This window comes from Desmodus rotundus, chromosome 9 (assembly GCF_022682495.2).
Source record: "Desmodus rotundus isolate HL8 chromosome 9, HLdesRot8A.1, whole genome shotgun sequence".
Taxonomy (NCBI): domain Eukaryota; kingdom Metazoa; phylum Chordata; class Mammalia; order Chiroptera; family Phyllostomidae; genus Desmodus; species Desmodus rotundus.
Window position 1 is genome coordinate 15,046,935 of NC_071395.1, and position 15,760 is coordinate 15,062,694.

The 15,760-nt window shown below is 43.1% G+C and overlaps 2 pseudogenes; both read right to left on the bottom strand.

Moving 5' to 3' along the window:
• Positions 1-505: 505 nt before the first annotated feature.
• On the bottom strand, positions 506-660 carry LOC112312185 (large ribosomal subunit protein eL39-like; annotated as a pseudogene).
• Positions 661-8,298: 7,638 nt separating this feature from the next.
• Positions 8,299-8,834, bottom strand: LOC112312360 (translationally-controlled tumor protein-like; annotated as a pseudogene).
• Positions 8,835-15,760: the final 6,926 nt, after the last annotated feature.

The following is a 15,760-nucleotide window of genomic DNA, read 5'->3' on the forward strand; positions in this document are numbered from 1 at the left end:
GTTACAAGGACCATGCTAAGCATAGTCTCTTAATAAAAACTTTTTGATGATTGCTTAAAAATCTATTAAATTCTTAAAATTGAGTAAGCATGAAACATTCTGCACTAAGACATTTTCTTGGCTTTCTGTTATAACTCCATGAAAAATCAAATTAGTTTCCACTTTGGCTAAATACTTCACCATTTGTGGTTGGAAGATGCCAAGCATTGTTTTAGTTATTTTCATTTAGGGATTAAAAGATAAATTGACCCTCTGTGAATACACATATTATACACAGTATGATTTTATTTCAATTTTTCTGTTTTTTTAAAGGTCTCACATATTTATTACTGAGCCAACATCCTGGAGCAGGAAAAAAATTAACAAAGAGAAAAATCAGTCCTCCAATAATGTCCTGATAAGACACATCCAACTGTCTAGCTAACAGTAATGTTTTTAGTGATATGGTAAGATGCAAGCAACCTGGATAGAGCATGAATATGTGAGCCATCTCATGTGTGATTCCTTATAGGCCCAGCTCGGTCCTTCTCCAGTGTCTCCTCTTGGAGCAGTACCTGATTGTATTAGCAGTTTTCATCCAAATCCAGTCAGGAGTGGGCTGATTCTGCTTTTGTTTTGTGGCCAGGAAGCTCTTATCCTGAAAGTCTTGTGCGAAGACATGGCGAAGAAGAGTCAGCCACATACAGAGCAATGGTGGAGGAGGAAGGGGCCTATTTCAATCTTTCAAGTTCACGTGCTAAGTAAGGGGGGCAAGAAAATGATAAAGACCCCAGGTGAGTCTTCCTTCCCAATCTGTCGGACCCATTCGCTCCTCCACTCAGCGAATTTGAGTTGACCCTGTGCCTTTTGTGTAAGATACTGAGTAGCAATCATATACTTATAGGTATTTCCCTCAGCAGAATATAAGCTCAGGGTAAGAACCAGGTAGTGGCAGACACAGAGTGTGGCTCAGATCCTTCTTTAAGAAAACACTCACTGCAGTTAGCTCCTTCAGGATCTAGATCAGCATTCAAGTCAAGGGTATCCCTTTCTCAGGGAAGTGTACAGCGAATGACTGAGGAGAGCAGGATGGCTGAGCTCATACTCTCCTCTGGCAACCCTAGCTTATGACCGCATAAAGAGGTGGCAAAAGGGCCTGGCCACCTGCATGACATCTGTCACAGTTCCACGCTAGGGCTTCCTCTGGGTTGGCAGAGTTTTGTCACATCTGTGCTGTGGTCTGACACTTACCCTGCCTTATCTTGTGCCCATCCCATAAACTTTTCACATCCCAGTGAAGCTCCCATCTGTCTTCTAGGAAATCCAACCTCTAACCATTGGTGGTCCGAGAAAGCAGGCAGTGAGGAGGGTGCAGGAACCAGGCCACTCACTCACCACCTGAATGGTAATGAGGAACCAATTCCTGGTGGCAGCTGGTGCACTGACAGCCTGGGGACAAGGTGGCAGGTCAATTGATAAAATGTTCATGAGTCGTGAGCCAGGACGTGTCAGCAGAGGAACATGCAATGGTCAGTAAGATGATTCAGGCAATTGGAATGTGTGTGTGTGGCTGGGGGCAGGGATGAGAAATACAATGATAGTGGAACTGGGTGGTTTTTCCCCAAATTACAGTGAGCCTACAGATTGATAACGAAAAGCTGAGGGCTGTCAACAAATTGAAAACTGAGTGTAAATGCCAGAACATCTCTTTGGCAGCTTTCAAAGTTCACATCTCATGCAATGGGCTCACAGAAAAAGCTGAAGATCAAGATTGGAGTTTGATGTTCTGACTTGATAAACTTCAAAGATGGTTGGAAAGTCAGCCAACGTGGTCATGGGTCCGGCTGGGCAAACCTGAGTCCCTGACACATGAGATGAGGACATCTGGGTGATCCTTTAATAAACTTTGACTCTCCGGGCTGTTCTGAACCTTCTGAATGTGCAGGAGGGGCTTGGCCTCCTCACGACAGGCCAGCTTACTGGAGTGTTGACTGAGCCTTGGAATGGCCCCCTGAAGGGGCAGCTGATGTGGCAGCTCACAGGCAATTCCGTCTGGCCTGACATCTCCTCCTTCATTCACCCTTTCATTATATTTACACGTGTATCGCTCTTTTTGGCTGAAATAATAACTTTTTGTTTTCTACATGTATTACTGTCAATTGTTTTTTATGGAGCCAAATAATATAGTATTTTCTTTCATAATCGATTGGGTTTTTCTTCTTCTTTTTTAAAAACTTATTTATTTTATTTTATTTTTTATTGTTGTTCAAGTACATTTTTCTGCCTTTTCCCCCCACCCCTCCCCTTCTTCTTTTTAAAAAGACTTTATTTATTTGTAGACAGAGGGGAAGAGAGGCTGGAAGAGAGGGAGAGAAACATCAAGAGAGGGAAGAAGAGAGAGAGAGGCATTTGTGGTTGCCTCTTGTATACCCCCCAGTGGGGACCTGGCCTGCAACCCTGACTGGGAATTGAACCAGTGACCCTTTGGTTCACAGGCCTGCACTCAATCCACTGAGCCACACCAGCTGGGGCATAATCTATTGTTTTTTTTTTCTGGAGTTACTCTCTAGCTCTTTTTACACATACACACACACATACCATTACAGCAAGTATACACTGTAATGCTTACCTTAGTCTTTCTGCAGAGACCTACCACCATTTACTTGAGGTTGCATACTTTGGGGAAAGAGATTGTGAGGTGTTGTTGGACACAGGATCCCAGTTGACACTGATATCCAGAGACACCAAACATCATCATGGCCCCCTAAGAAGACACATGAGGGGAGATCAGATAATAAGTGAAGCTCTAGCCAAAGTGGCTAATAATAAGGGTCCAGAGACCTACCAGGCAGTCATTTCTCTGGTCGCCAAGCATATAATTTAGGATTGACATATTTGGTAGTTGGAGTAACACCCACATTAGGCCCTTGGCCTCGTTCTCTCCTGAGTGCCAAGAGCTAGTGGTCTATGTACATAGCAATCCCACTTTCAAACATTGGACCCTTATCCCAGTTTTTCACTATTCTCTTTACCCTCTGGGACACCACATGCCTCCAAGTCCTTCAGAGCCTCTCAGAGCTTTGGCTTCTTTTAATCAGGTGCCCCTTTTGTAGGCACTTTAGACTGCAGTAGCTACTTTTAGATTTAATTTATGTCTTCCAAAAATGTGTTTAACTCTCTCATCAGCAATATCGGCCCTTGTCGTGTGTTTGTTTGCTAACAGTAAAATCCACTTGTTATTATTTTAGCACAGACTTGGGAGAGAATATAAACTCCCAATCTACCATAACTAAGCATTGAGTCTTTTTTTATGTAGAACAATTACCTCTTTCTCAGCTTCGCCAATGGATATAATCTGTTGTGTGTGTTCTATATGAATAATCATTTTAATCTAAATTTAATTTTTTAGTTTAGTTTTTTAAAATTTACAAAACAAAGTTGGAGAGTGGAACGTAGCTGGAATCTAAAGGCTTTCACGTTTGATTCAAACCTGGAAAAATGAGTGATGAACAACAGCTGACATTTATCGAGAGCTTACTAAGTGCCAGACACTATGCTGAGTGCTTTATGTCCACTCTGAAAGAGGAACTAACATTAGCTCCATTTTACAGACGTGGAGGTAGAGGCTCAGGGAGATTATGTGTAACTTGCCTAATATCGCACAGCTAGTTAATGATGGGGGGTAGATTGGAAGGCAAAGAGTTTGCCTCTGAAGCCGGTGGTCTTAGTTATCATGCTACGCTACACGGGAGGGACATGTGCTACGTGCCCCACAGTTCGAGAAGCTTCATTGTATTACCCATAATCACTCATCACGTGTCATTGGTGGTATTCTTTCTCCTCTGCTAGTCTTGTGAGCTCCTTGGGGTTATATAGATATATGTCTCAATCTTTTAAAAATATTCACTGCAGTGTAATATCCCCCATAGAATATGTGTTCAGAAAAATGCAGGGTACATATTGGCTACTGGTTTCAAACATTAGGAACAAGACCTGTTTGAAGTAAACTATAGCATTGTGGGGACAGGAAAGAAAGGGACTTTTTAACTTTATTTTAGTATTTATGGGAAAGGGAGTAGGAGAGTTTTCTCTAGACTTGTGGAGAAATTTATTCTTGACTATGGTATTCTTAACTGGTACCTTTAAACAAATCCTCAAAGTCTGGCTGAGTATCAAGAGAGTCTTGCTATAACTAGCCATGAACTATGACCAAAAAGGACAGCTTTGTATTTAAAGACTGAGGTGGTTGATGGGATGGGTAAGGAGGAGGCACCAGAGGGAAGTGAAGTTTACAGTTCCGAAAATTACAGCTTGTGGCAGGGTCACGATACCTCGCCAATCTCAGCCAGAGGGCGAGTCTGCCAAAGGACCGTTACTCACACTTGTATAATTAAGGTTGTATTTTTGGTGGAATAAAAAGGCTTACATTTTGGCTTGTATTTTTTTTATTAACAGTGATACCAACAAGCAATTTATTCCAAAGGGCAACTGCCAGGAGAGCCCCAGCATGGGACTATAGCGACCGAACTTTAAAGTTGGGGGGAAACAAACCAAAAACCCAACTTAAGACCAAAAGCTTTATGAGGAGAGAGAAACCCAGAATTGAATATTGAGATACAAGTCCTCCTACCTTTACCTTCGCCATGCAGAATTACTTCTTTACCTGTCAATAGCAAAGTATAGGGATGACATCAAGAAATCCTCTCCTTCACTTTGAATATTGGGCCCTCAACAACTCATAAGATTGCCCTCTCCACAAACTTTTACAGGAAGAGTTAGATATCTCTTAGGGAATGTGGAAAGTATGTGAGTTTTTCCAATATGTGTGTTCCTGACCTGTAAATGAAAAGCTGAGTAACTGATCTTCGTTTGGCTACTAACTAAAGGAAGCTTAGTAGACTAACATATACCTAGATGGGCCAAGTAGGTTAATAGTTGCATTGTGACATTCTTTTGAGTTAATGAAGCTACTCTAATAATCATTCTCTGCATTTCTTTTTCAACACAAACAACTGTAAACCTACTTTTATCCACCCCTGTATAGATAAGTATCTTTTACCAACTTCCTTGGCGTAATGGGGACCCTGGCTATTGATTGGTCAGTCTCTTAGAACTGCGGCAGCCTCTGGTGAGTGGCGGTTAAGCCTGCGGAAACTCCTCAGCGAGTTCCTTGAAAGAAGGGCCCATGTGTTGCCACTGATCTAAGTCAGTTTGGTCATACTCAATGCCTTGATTTTTTCTGGAAGATAATAGTAGCCATTGAGAAGTTGAGGTGGATGAGAGTTAGTTCCTGCTACTAGGTCAAAATGAGAGCAATTCTCAAAACAAATTCTGCCACATATATAGACATTTATTAGCCATACATTGATTAGCAAGTAAGTCCCAAACTGCGCAGTTCTGTACGTATAATGAAGTCTCAGCTTTCTGTCATTTTACGTGCCCTGAAATCTACCTTGCCTGGCACTCCAGAGTGACAAATTTTACTCCTGGGTTGTTCATCAGCCCGCCAGAAATCCTCGTCCCCGACAGCTAGACCTCAGACTATTTAGGAATCAAGCTTTGAGCTCTCCCTCTAAGGGCGAAGACTAAGTCTTTGTTTGCTTCTTACACCCTATTCATGCAAGAGTGGAGAGGGACTCTAAAATACGTACAACCAATCCATGCATTGTGAATATTTTTAATTTCAGTGATGATGTCCAATATCTAACATTCAACATTCATCCTGCCGGTCAACAGTGTTAAATACTAGAGGTTTGTTTATGATACTCAGCATGCTGATTAGCAGGGTGTAGGTTGTTGGTCTTGAGATACAGTGAACAGAATGACCCATAGTTGCCCCCTCTGGAAAGTGGGCTCATCATCCCTGAGCTCATGTATTATTACGATTCTATAACTTAACCTCAGAATATTTTCAAGTGTATTACAGACTATTTTAACGTTGTGGTTCCACAAGCACGGCACCTGGCCTAGAAGAACCACTCAAAGTTTGCTGAATTGAATCAGGTAGTTTGAAGAGCTTGTAAGTTGGAATATGGCTGTGTCAACTGGGTTACTTATTCACATGTAGTTAGGATTTTAAGATTTTATTATTGCAGCTCATGGGTTTATTTTGATTTTCCAGTTCTCTTGGGGGCAATCTAGAGAAACCCTGGGTTGGCTGCAGGCCCCTATGGGAGCTCGATAAAGGTTAGTCACGGTTCCACTGAGCAGGCCACAGGAGGCCATTCAGCAGTAGGCTTTATAAACAATTGCTTCAAAGCGACAGTTTAACTTGTAAGTTAGTGAGATTCTTAATATATTTGTAGGTAATGTGTTTAATTGTTTAAAAAGAATGAGGCTTCTTTAGTTGGGGGGGGCCAGGGGGAGACAGTATCTACGGTGAGAAATAGATCAAACCATCCCTACTTTACTGTCCTCCCCTGAGTTGGAAACCCAGAGGTGGGGGCCACGAAGCTCATGGTCATGCAGCTTCACTGTGGACTACTGCACTTGTCCTTCTCTGAACGATGCTGGTGAACGAGCTAAGGAGAGCCATGCCCAACCTCCCACCCCAGCCTCAGAAGTTACCCATACAACTCTCTGCCCTGACAAAGAAGTGAGCCAGTTCTCATTTCGGGCTCTCAAGGCCTAGCATGTAGTTCGGAGGAATAGAAGAAGATAAAGTCACGTAGGTATTCTTCTTGACACTACCATCTTCATTTAAAATTACTTGCAACAACTCACAAAGTCGCAAGGTCTTTGCCATCGTCTCTGATTTCTGAACTCACTTCATGTTGAAAACCTCACTCTTGGGGTGGCTGGTAACCTCTCTTTAAACAGGCTGTTCACGATAAGCATCATTCCATTTGCCTCCCCCTCACCCTGGAACACATATTTTTCTTCCCACACCTCTGTCCCTGGAGAAAAATTTCATAACTGCACCTGAGCTGATAGGGATCAGTGTTCCCGACTAACGAACATTTGGTCCACCAGCTTGGAAAGTACCTGTGCTTTTTTGCCCCCTCACTGAAGAGAAAACATGCACTTCTGCACTCGGGCTTTGATTTCGGGCAGCCTGTGGCCTACTGGGATAACACATGTGCTTGCTCAATGTCTTCATTTTGCCAACAAAACACCCACAATCTCAATGATATTTTCAACCCCTTGTATCATATCCTGATGTCTATTTACATTGACATCCAGACATTTCAGTTTCGCCACTGGCACAGAAATGACATTTTTTTGTGCCTAATTATTCCTGTGGTAATGTAATGCAATCTCTCTCCAGACAAAAAAAACCCTCACTGCCAGCCGCAGCTCAAAAATTCACTTTATGAAGGTTTTTCTGATAATTGTCTTTGGCTTCTAAGAAACCATTCATTTAATATTGCACGATTCCAAGAGTTTTGAAGAGCAGGGGCCATCCATCCCTCTTTAAGTGTTCGTGCCAGCTATCAGAAGATGTGAGTTATTACTCATGGGATCACACACTTGATATATATTCTTGGCTCTGCTATTATTGGTTTCTAGTTGGATCATATGTCTATTGCCGTAGACTGTGGAATAAAAGAAGCTCTACATGATTTGTGAAATCATTACTTGCCTCTGGTCTGAGGTGGGGGTTTAGGGCATGGGCAGGGGAGACGAGCACACAGGGCTACGACAGAGTGAGATCCCATGATGACACCACCAGATAACACAAATTTGCATATAACCCAGTTAGCTCCTGTGCGCCGTTCAGTCCCAATTTCCAAATGCAAGTGGGTTAATGTTCTCATGTCCTGGGAAATAGGCTGAGACGATGGAGGGGAACATGCAGTTTAATAGGGAAACTGCGGGCAGTACTGACTGGGGAGCAGAACACCAGAGCGTAGCTCTGCACTGTTCCACTGGGTCAGTCCTTCAGGGTGGGTTGATGGAACAGCCTTCCATGGGGCAGGAGACTCCTGAAGTCGCTCTCACTGCCCTGGAAGCCCAGCCAACCTCAGACCCCACTAATATTTGGCTAGTGGGAGGATGGGAGCAGGAAGGACTCCCACCAAGTGGCTCCAAAATGCAACAGAGATCTGGATGGATTTGGATCACACTAAGAATTCCCTAGGATAACTCCTCATGAGCAGGCTTCGTTGTATGGGGTTTTGTTTTTTGTTTTTTGGTTTAAATGTAATTTATTTTTACACAACCTACCTGATATCTTTTTTCTTAAAAACAATACCTCCGCTCCACATAAATCAAGGTCATAATAAATAAAGAGCTCAAGATAACATTAATTCCATTCGCCCGAGTGCTGGTACGTGGATGAAGAGCAGCAGCCAGTTATGATGACAGGTGAGACCCAAATCACCAAATTTGTTGACGTTTCTCCATCTCTAAGCCATCCTTACAGAGAATCATATGTGGGGTCGCACCATCATCACAGCAGCCCAGCAGAGCAACTGTGCCATCTGGATTCATGTTTTCACCAATCAAGAGCTGGTAGTTTTTGAAATTAGCAAGGACGTGCATTTGTTCTGCAGCCGCTGTCATGAAAGGCTGTACTCCTTCTGGTCTGAGTTCTTCAGGTTTCCCTGATTGACTTCATGTCATCTTTGATGTACTTATAGGCGTCTTTTGTGCAGCTGGTTTCCTGCAAATGATGGCTCATAACAACATCAACTCCAGCGATGGCTGTGTTTTCAGGACCGTTGCCCTCACCCTCACCTGCGGGGCCCTCAGCGGATGCATTTCCCCCAGTAAGCGAGTCATCAACGTTACCTTCTCTCCTACTGACCTCCTTCCCCTCTACCTCCAGGCAGAGTCTGTCTGTGATTTCCAGGACTGTGGATCTTGTAGATATCAGAGAACATCTCCTGATGGCTGATGAGGTTCTGGTGGGTGATCACGTGGTGGGTGGAACTGGCCTAGCAGGAGCCCGGAGCTCAGAGCAAGTGCGGTGCAGCCGAGACTGGCTCTGGCAGGGAGTGGGGAGCTGGTGGGGGAAATAAAAACTAGGTAATTGTATTCACCTTGTACTAATGCAACTAATGAAACTGCCCATGTTACCCGGGCTATAGTATGTCTTTTCAGATCCCCACTTGTCCTAGTATGGTGAGATTCTACCGTAATTCCCTGCTTTCTGTCAAAATGGGATCGAGGTTTTCTTAGCATTATGGAACTTAGGGAGGTGTATCAGGACATTGGCTCTTCAGCTCATATATTTGTTCTCTGCTCCTGAAATAAAGTCTGTCAAATATGGTTAAGGTCATGGTTTTCAGGCAGCTTTACAAAGCAGAGGAGGAAAGTACATTTCAGACTTTGCCAGTGGGATCTACCCACATTGTGTGTGTGCATGTGTCTGCGTTCATACCTTTAAACATGCTGTCATTTTTACTGACTGAAGGCAAAGACACAGACAGGGGCATGTAGCTTTGCACTTAATGTACAGACTTGCGAAGCCAGCACGTAGGCCACGGGTGCAAAGGAGACCCACATGGCATTGGGCATGCATTGTGGGCACCCCAGACAGGAGTCGGCTGCTGTTTCCGCATATAATGGGTTGGAGATGCAGTGAAGCAGGGCATTGTTGTTAGGGAAAGACACACTTAAGTGGTCTCCTCCCTTACGTAACTATGGTGTGAATAGGCTCCATTGTCTTGGTGGGCAGTGTCATTTTGCAAAGGTTTTTCTTGTTCTGGGAAGAGTCATTTTAAGTGACCTTACTGAGTCACTTAAGTGTGGGGTGAGCTGGCTGTTATTCTGGGAGAGGAGTGCAACCAGAACTTTGATGTTTTAAGTGTCTTTAAAATGTTGTGAGGACATCTCTGCAGAAAAACGTGGGAACTTCTTGTCCAGGCACCCCTAGGGCTGTGTGGCATTCTGAGAAGCGACTCTGAACATGAACTGAAAGAGCTTGATCACTAAGAAATCTTTGGGATCAGGAATCTCAGGGCTTCAGAGTCCCATCATGGGACAAGATGCTGGAGGTGGCCTTTCTCCATAAAGAATGTTGGGAAGGCCTTGACTTTGGACCAGCAGAAGCAGCAGGTATAGAGGATGGTGCTCCTCTGGAGAGCTCTGTCGCTACCCTGGAGACGGTCCCCAAGCTGTGGGCATCTTTCCAACTTCTTGGAATTACCCCGGGGTGTTCAGTACCAGTGTCTGAGACACCTCTCACCCCAGGCCTCTCAGCCTTCAGCACACTGCTTCTCTGGAGACAGAACTTGTGCAACCTCCCCTCTATGAAGCAATAGAGAACTGGAAGGGCTCTCAGCAGGCAGATCTTGGCTAGTTTGACTGAAAGTCCCTGTACTGAGTAACAATGACCCACAGGGTCAAGGCCTCCAGGCACCTTGGCTATTACAAGAATGAAATACTTTCCCTGGCTCTGCCTCTGGGCTGTGACTCGCCAAGATGAGCTTTCATCCAGCAGTCAAGGCCTCTGTGCTACAGACCTTGCCGTTCCTTCGACCTGACCCTCCTCCTCAAGCCACTCCTGTGCCCTGTGGGCCTTTGAATGCTTTGAAGAGGAAGAATGGATCTCTGGACCTGCAGTTATTATCATGAGAAAGCTCAGGAATTACACTCAGGAAATAGACACAGACAAGTTCATGGCACTCTGTACTGGGCTGAGGGTCGCCCCAATTTCATATAATGAGCAGAAGTACCGAGCAGAAAAATGGCCAGGGTGCTATGTTATTAAATGGGAAGAGCAAGAGAGTAAAACAAGCTGAGACATGCACACACTGTCGTACATGCATATATATCTCTACATACTACTTCTGGTTACATGAATCTCAGGGAAGTAAGCAGTGAATACTCAATGAAATTAAGGTTGAAATAAAGAAAAGGCAAAAGGATTTCTTTTAGGAAGGAGACCTGGAGCAGATAGAGTGAAACAGCTAGAAGTTTAAGCCCATATAATAGAGCATTATGCTAAGTGAAGTAAGCCAGATGGTGAAACACAAATACCATGTGATCTCACCTATAAGTGGAACCTAATCAACAAAACAAACAAGCAAGCAAAACAGAACCAGAGACACTGAAGTTAAGAACAAACAGACAGTAACCAGAGGGGGGTGGGGTGGTGGAAATAACAGGGGAAAGAAGGGAAAGGGTCATCAAAGAACATGTATAAAGGACCCTTGGACAAAGCCAAAGGGGGGTAGGGTTGAGGGAAAATGGACACAACTGTATTCGAACAGTAATAAAAAAAAGATTTAAAAAAAAATCTATGACAATAGCAGAAAGAGACACATTCTCACCGGCCAAGCCTTCAGGGTTTTCCTGAGTCATGCTTGGCTTTGTCATTAGAAAAGTTCAGTTTAAGGCAAGGTAATGGAAAGTCTGTGACCTTTCGTTAACATAAAAAATATCAACCTCTAGTCAGAAAATGGTGATTCCTTTTTCCATGATTCATTACCTAGAAGCCTCTGGTTTCCTGGAATTCTTTAAAAATTCCAGCTCCTCAGAATAACTGTTAAACACTACAATTTTGGATAATACATTTTTCTTTCAGAGAATGGAATTAATCCACTCAGTATTAAAATGACGCTGTTTGTCCTTTAGTGTCCCCTGACCCACATATGGGTGACTCAGGTTATTTCAGAATTGCATACACTGTAGTAATAAATTACATAAAAATGTTCCAGTAACTTTATAGTATTTTTTTTTACTTTATTTATTTTTACAAAGTTCTGTATGCTATCATTGCTGTTGCTGTTGTTATCGCTGCCATTCATTCACTGACTGTTTGTAAAATACCCAGTTCTAGGAGTTAACCGCTGATTGTCACTGAGCAAGGTGTTTTAAAGAAACATCTAATTCTCACAGTATGGAAAAGTGAGGATTATTCTTTCCATTTAATAGAAGGAAGAAACCCTGAAGATCAGAGAGCTTAAGTAACTTGCTCAGAGGCAGACAGCTAATAAAAGGCAAAGCACTTTCTGATTATCTGATTGCATGGCACTTGCTACTAGACCAGAACAAATCTTGAAAACTTTCTTTTCTTTTTTTCTGTTAATCTATCAAAAATTTTTATTGTTATTCCACATTGGTTCTCACTGCTGGCAGCTGTTCTGCTGGTCAATGTCCAATTTCCTTCTATTTATGTTGTCGTGATACCCAAATACTTCACCATTTTTCTTACTCTAGGAAATTTCAAGGAAAGCGAACCCAACCTTCAGTGTGAGAATGTGGAATAGAGAGCTGGGAAGGGTTGATCAAGGGAGTCTGGGAAACTAGGAAGTTTTGGAATCAGATATTCCTAGTAAATATTCACTATTATCTTTGAAATAGATTCAGATAGAATCTACTACTAGAATATCAGCTAGTTCTATCACCAAGTGCCATTCCAGAACATACTTTAAAGTCAAACGTAATTGTAAACAGCCCTGGCTGGTGTGGCTCCGTGGAGTGAGTGAAGGTCTGAGAACTGAAGGGTTGCCGGTTCAATTCCCAGTCAGGGCACATGCCTGGGTTACAGGTTAAGTCCCCAGTTGGGGGTGTGTGAGAGGTACAGATTGATGTATCTCTCACACTTTGATGTTTCTCTCCCTCTCTCTCTCTCCCTTTCTCTCATTCTAAAAGTAGATAAACAAAACCTTTAAAAAAAAAGGAAAAGAAAAAATGATAAGCATGCCATTTAAAGTTACCCATAGATACACCTCACTGAGTGCCATAATCAAGACTTTGTAACTAGGTGAAGGTGTGCAGCTCCACGCGTCTCATCAGTACGGAGGGAAGACAGGCAAGGCAGTATTTTTGTTTTGTGTTGTTTTCAAGAAGTGGAAACCTAGAACTCCGAAATATACCTACGGATGGGCTGAGTTTTTTGTGGGGCAGGAAAAATACTTGGTTGGCCATAGGGTCACAGCTGTGGAATGTGACATGGTGGGCAGAGAGCAGAATATGCCATTCCAAGATATGCCACTTGGGCAGAAAGGTTGTTCTGAGCTGAAGGCAATTGAGAAGAAGCAGATAAAAGTTCTCTGCCTTCTCCCTTTTTACCTAAAAAAGGAGGACTTAAATTTGTAAAAATGCCCCCACCCCTCTCTTCCAGGAAAGACAGAAGTTAGTCATCAGAGATAACTCTAGACCCTTATCAGTCCAGAGATAGTACCAGAGGAATCTACACAACAAACCTCACTAGCTATCCCTTATCTTCCCTTCATTCTCCTGTATAGTGTGTATTTACCTTCCCACAGTTTGCACCCTAGAAACAAAGTCTTTTTCCTTTGCCTGTCACTTCTCTAAAAATGTATTGTTCTTCCCTTAAGATGGTGTAAGCACAAGTTCTAACCACCTCTTTGAGTTACTCATCACGAAGCATTCTGCGTATATGCATGGACGCACGTGTTAATAAACTTCTGTTTGTTTTTCTCTTAGTAATCTGCCTTTTGTCCATCTGATTTACAGGGCCCCGGGCAGATAACCTATGAAGCAGAGGGAAAAAATTTTCCTTTCCAAGGGCCATGAATGTCATCTGGTATGTGTGTAAAAGTAGAAAAAAGCATTGACCTTTTTGGGCTGTGTTTTTGGTTATAGGCCTTGAGTCTGACTCTTGCTGGGAAATGAGCGCTCTGCAGTCAAAGTGGCTTCAATAAATCACTGATAGTTGTTGGGTCCAGAAGGATATTCTTCCCAGAGCACATGATTATCAACCTTCTTCCGTACTCAAGATGGATAACTCAGCAGGACATTCACATACACATTAACTTAAAATATTCCTCATGATATTCATGTTCATACCAAGCAAAAATACAGGAAAGGCTTTCTTGCCCTGTGTAAGACCGTACTTATTTTGGATTTCATTTTCCTTTCAAGGTATGTTTGGGTGGTTTTTTATATATCGGACACAGACATTATATTTCCCACTCATATCCTAATTTGTGATTATATAGATCCAAGAGTTCTAAATCCAAGAATATTAGTTGGTGGCATTCAGTGCAGCTTGGCTGGGAGCCAGATGAACTCATGGTGGGTGAGCCCATACAAACCTGACAAGAGCTGTGTTTTCCTTATGTTTGCATTTCTAGAATTTATCACAGGATCTATCATATAGTAGTCCTTCAGCAGTGCTATTAAATATTAAAATAGTGATAACAGCATGGTATGGATGCCTTCCTTCTCTCAGAGGGGCTCGCTTGCTGACACCTGCACGGTTGGCCCACGCAGGCAAACACGAACCTGCTCCTGCCTCGGGCTCTGTTGACTAAAATCGAACAACCTTGGGACACCTGGGGTTTATTTTTTCTTATTAATATTATTCATTTAGTTCAGAAACTTTTTTTTGACAATTTTACTATTTGTAAGTTGTAGAACTAGCCTTGTAAGATGCCAAAAATGAATCAGAGGCAGACATGGACTTTAAAGAACTTACGTACTTATCGGAGAAATAAGGCAATGATGTTGGGTCAACATCCTGTTGTTTTGCTATATTTACCATGTGGTCAAAAGCAATCAGTCATAAATGATTCTGTCTTTGCTTTCTCACTCAACAGTCACAGATATGCTGCTGGTTCAAGAGCATGCCCGTGCAAACCATTTTAGGTTTCCCCAATCAAGTCCAAACGCGCCAATGCAACACTTTCAAAAGTCTAAAATCTTGCAGGAGTTGCGCTGCAGTGAAAGCTGTGAGGCTCACAAAAATCAGCAAGAAGCCAGAGCGAGGCATCACGAGGAGGATTTCTAGCCCTTAATCTCAATCAGAGGTTTCTCAATGTAAGATAAAGTTTAGCATACCTGATGTGAAGAACAGAAGTGGATGACTAGACTGGAACAGGATGGGTCTCTGCAGAATCTATATGAGATTGTCAGCTGGGAGAGGCAGTAGAAGGAGACGCAAAATGTGGGGTTGATTTTCTTTTTAAGAAGTTACTCTGCTATAGAGACACCACTAAACAGGTAAAAACAGATTCCCCGTTGGGGTTCTCCTGATGGCTTCTGCAAGCATTGTGGAGGTATCGATCTATCCCCCTTAGTTTTTGATCAGTTCTTCTTCCTAAAGTGTGGAATTGGGTTTACAACTGCTTCTGAGCACTTGGTGGTGGTTTGAGAAATGGTGAGTGGCAAAGAGTCCACGAGTCAGGACAGCGTCCACTCTGGCAGCTCTGGTACCAGCGCAAGCACATGTGCGCACACAGAAAGACTCCTCAATGTCTGTGATATTCCTCAGGAGCCCAGGCCCCCTTGAATCTGGTAGTCCTGGTCGCAGAGCCCCCAGATGGCAGAGTCCTCAGCTTCCAGCTTCAGCAGCCCTCAAGGAGCATCAGGAGGTATGTCGGCAAGTGTGGCCACTTCCCCCTTTTCCACTTGGCTTTCCCCTTCAGCAGCCTGCAACTTTTTCTGGCACATGTTTCTCTGGGTCCAAATGATCGGGCTACAGAGACAATTGTTTCTCCCAGCTCTCCCGGAAGGAAAACCCCCTTCCCATTATTGCCTTTAACATGTGCTCCTGAGGTTCCCACCCTAGCTTGCTGCGGTAGTAGCTGTTTTGGCATTGTTGTAATGTCTTTTGTTTAATTTAAATACTTACTACTTAGCCTTTCAAGTGACCTAAAATTCTTGTCCAAAAAAATTGGTCTTAGTGTCTCAGAAGAAACGGATAAAGTGCCCATGAATGTGACTGGGAAAATAATTACAGACGGATATCTTGCCAGATGAGTCAGCTTGGCTGATGACAGTGTTTAGATTTTTCTGAAGAGGATAATCTTTCTATTGGTATGTGTATGTATGTGTACATGTAAACCCTCCCAAATCTTTCCTCCTCAGCCCCAGACATGCACACCTAAATGTTTACGAGTTCTTGAAACTTGTTCGGTTCAAC